This window comes from Oncorhynchus gorbuscha, linkage group LG05 (genome assembly GCF_021184085.1).
Source record: "Oncorhynchus gorbuscha isolate QuinsamMale2020 ecotype Even-year linkage group LG05, OgorEven_v1.0, whole genome shotgun sequence".
Taxonomy (NCBI): domain Eukaryota; kingdom Metazoa; phylum Chordata; class Actinopteri; order Salmoniformes; family Salmonidae; genus Oncorhynchus; species Oncorhynchus gorbuscha.
In genome coordinates, this window is record NC_060177.1 from 38,984,148 (window position 1) to 38,988,469 (window position 4,322).

Below are 4,322 nucleotides of genomic sequence, written 5' to 3' on the forward strand. Positions count from 1 at the left end.
TAAGACAGTGTTGATAAAAGGTTATGTAGATGGGTGAGCCGGTCAAGGATCGATTCAGACAAGGTGTTAAAATTGTACGACAAGCGACAGTTTATTCAGAGTGAGAATATCTGGTACACGTAAATACGGCCCTTCCATTCGCTCACACAGAACAGCAGGAAAAGAGAGTGAACCGTTACAATACAATTTATACAAAACAGAAAGTGGGTAGATTCTGGAAGTTCGATTCTTCGGATTGGTTCACACTTGAGGTAGTCTTCTTGCATTGGCTCAGCTGGGCCGTCCGTCACTCTAGAATCCCGCCGTCACACAATGTTCAGCTAAAGGGGGAAATTTGGTGTGTGTGCTGGATGGGGGTGTGTGTGCGTGAGTTATCCTGTAGGGGGCCCCACATCCTTTACTGTGAGAATATGTTGCTATGTGTTGTCTCAGTTATAACAATGCAATAGCAGTATGCTGGTCACTTACATAAGAAATAGCACTTCCTAACAACAGCTACAGTAAACAGGACTCTTCATCCTACAGCCCTTACATGTCATTTCAATAAAAACCTTGAACCCACGTCCCTGAATTGACCAAATATTTGTATTTTAGACTAGCAGTATGCTTACATTAAGATAAATATAAAAAAAGATAACTTACTGAGCATTTCATCCTTAAAAACCCATGGGGGTCTGATGTGCAGTATGCATATTAACAGTGGAATAGCTGGGACTCAACAAGTAGCCTACCAATATCTGCCAGTCTAATAAATGTATTTATACAAAGATCACAAATAAATCCATTAATATTGTTTTTAGGAAGGTCATAGAAAAACATGATACCAAGACAAAGTAATAGAATAGCATGTTTTAAGATGCATTTCTCTGTGCTATCGTAGCTGAGGCTATGGTTGCTTCATATATATATATATATATACACACACACACATTTGTCTGCTTTTCTTTATCTTGGCCAGGTTGCAGTTGTACATGAGAACTTGTTCTCAACTGGCCTACCTGGTTAAATAAAGGTGAAATAAAATTATTTTTTTATTAACTTATGCTATTTCAGGTAAAGCAACTAAAACGTCTGGCCTGCATGAACCTCTGTAGGATTATTTGGGAAAGTAAGCAAGCGCCAACAAGCTTCATAAAGTCCCCCTCAAAGGCATCTTCTGGTGGATTCAACAACCATTAACAGCATTGAGGCCGACAACGGCTGACAGTAAAATACTATGACGTCATGCACTAACATGCTGTACCATACCGCAGCAACTTTTATGAGGAACCACTGTACATTTCAAAAGTGCTGAACAAATAGTTATATTGACGATGTCCGTCTTAACACCGTCATTGTCCTAATCGAAATGAATGGACTGCCTCTCTCCCCGTTCCCTTATGCCATAGTTTGTACATCTCAATTGTCAGTAGAAACCACATTTGTTTAAGCAAGTCAGTCATATCAGCTAAGTTTTTTTTAAAGGTAGTAAATGAGGCTGAATTAACTGTTTTGGTGCCACACAATGTTTCGCTGACGTCACTGCTACACCTGGCTAAGGATTCACTCCATGGTGCTGAAAAGAAAGATCTGCTGTTGGGACAGCTTTATGTAGGCCCTAACAGTTTGTGGGCACGTTTGTCACTGTTATAGTGCAATTAAGTCAAATGTTAGTCAAATACACATTTTTAGCAGATTTTATTGTTGGTGTAGTGAAATGCTTGTGTTCCTAGTTCTAGCAGTGCAGTAGTATCTTACAAATCAAAGTGTGTCACGTGCGCCGAATACAAACTTACAGGGAAATGCTTACTTACAGGCTCTAACCAATAGTGCAAAAAAGGTATTAGGTGAACAGTAAGTAAGTAAAGAACAGTAAAAAGACAGGCTGTATACGGTAGCAAGGCTACATACAGACACCGGTTAGTCAGGCTGATTGAGGTAGTATGTACATGTAGATATGGTTAAAGTGACTATGCATATATGAACAGAGTAGAAGTGGCGTAAAAGAGGGGTTGGCAGGTGGGACACAATGCAGACAGCCTGGTTAGCCAATGTGCGGGAGAACTGATTGGTTGGCCCAATTGAGGTAGTATGTACATGAATGTATAGTGAAAAGGTACTATGCATAGATGGTAAACAGAGTAGCAGAGGCGTAAAAGAGGGGGAGGGGGGGGGCACAATGCAAATAGTCCGGGTAGCCATTTGATTACCTGTTCAGGAGTCTTATGGCTTGGGGGTAAAAACTGTCGAGAAGCCTTTTTGTCCGGTACCTCTTGCCATGCGGAGTAGAGAGAACAGTTGATAGCTGGGGTCTTTGACAATTTTTAAGGCCTTTCTCTGACACCGCTTGGTGTAGAGGTCCTGGATGGCAGGCATCTTAGCCCCAGTGATGTAGTGGGCCGTACGCACAACCCTCTGTAGTGCCTTGCGGTCAGAGGCAGAGCAATTGCCGTACCAGCGAGTGATGCATCCAGTCAGGATGCTCTCGATGTTGATGGCTTGTTGATGATGGCTATTTTACAGTCTGACGGCCTTGAGATAAGTAGATCAATTGATGTATTGTTTAGTGTTGTGGGTTGGCTGGCATGCTTTTTTTGTTTGCCAGATGCTAAAATGCACACGGATACCTTGTAATCGCAGAAGACAAATGGGAAACCAGTCATGTGTAAGCAAACTGAAGCATATGAACATAACATTCCCACAGTAAAGTTTATGAAATGCTGTGCCATTATGCAACATTTACATTCTAGGGCCTTTTAACTTGTAGGGATGGGCACTCTCGAATGTCTTAATTATAGGCTACCAACCTTTTGTTTCCTATTTTCAGTGGTGTAAAGTACTTAAGTAAATATACTTTAAAATACCAGTATTTTTTTTTTGTAAATGTACTTTACCATTTGTCTTTTTGACAACTTATTTTCCTTTAGGAATGTAGTGAAGTAAAGTACAATTCACTCCATACATTTTCCCTGGCAACCAAAAATACTCATTACATTTTGAATGCTTAGCAGGACAGAAAGTGTTCCAATTCACACACTTATCAAGAGAACGTCGCTAGTCGTCCGTACCACATATGACTCACTAAACACAAATTCTTAATTTGTAAATTATGCGAGTGTTGGGGTGTGACCCAGGCTAATTGTAAATGTAATATATTGTGCCACCTGGTTTGTTTAATATAAGGAATTTGTATTATTCTTCACACTTTTACTTTTGATACTTCAATATATTTAAAACCAAATAATTTTAGACTCACTCTAGTAGTATTATACTGGGTGACTTTCACTTGAGTCATTTTCTATTAAAAAGGGATCTTTACTTTTACTCAAGTATGGCTATTGGGTACTTTTTCCCACCACTGCCTAGTTCAATCACATTAAATATTAAGTAGACATAATAACTTATGTTAAGTATCCCTACATTTCTGTTATTAGTGCACCTGCTCAGGAGTCTCACTGGAGATGGACCTGGCCCGAGTGTGATGGCGACTATGTACTGTGGTCATACGGTGAAGTAAACGTTGTTAAACTGAAACCTAGTCGTGTAATTTTAGTAAACAATAACACATATTCAACTGACAATTTACTGTATTAACTTTCTATTTAATTACATTGTTTCATTTACCTTAATTTGCTTCCTCTGTAAACGCCGTCACGGCCAGGTGTTTGTTGCTGAGGATCATTAACAGTTGATATAGAATAAAATACATATAGGCTAATTAAATGGTTAAGGAGTGGAGAGCAAACCAAGCAGTAACAGTTTAAAAAGCAAAGCATGGCTCAATACTGCCATTGTACACTATTCTCCCCATTATAAATATATGTACACCAATCTCCAACATTTCCATGGGTGAAAGAACCGAATGTGGTCATTTTCAGAAAGAATCAAACCACTTCTCTTTCATGCATAAAGGCTCTCCAAACCGGTTTATGATTCATAAATACTTTCCTAACACTAAATAATCTACAAGATCAGAGTATTTTGAAATCTACCAATTAGTGCTGGAAGAGACAAATCTGACCGCTAATATTCGGAACCCGTTCTCGCTATATATTCTATTGAGTGTGTGGACAAAATTCTTGCAAAAATAAATAAAAGTACACCGTATTTAAAGGGAAGGCTCAAGATAAATGTACTTAAACCCCTATTGAATGACAACTCCACAAGAAAATTTGTTGGCCAGCAAGTCGGAGGGGTTTCATTGGTTTAATTACATTTATTCAGCGCGCAAGGGAACCATGCCAATAAAGCCAATAACGCCCCTTCCTGAAATGAACAGCTTCTGTATAACAAATCCTCATGATGTACATAGTAGTTGTAAAGATGAATCGAAGTAACCAAAA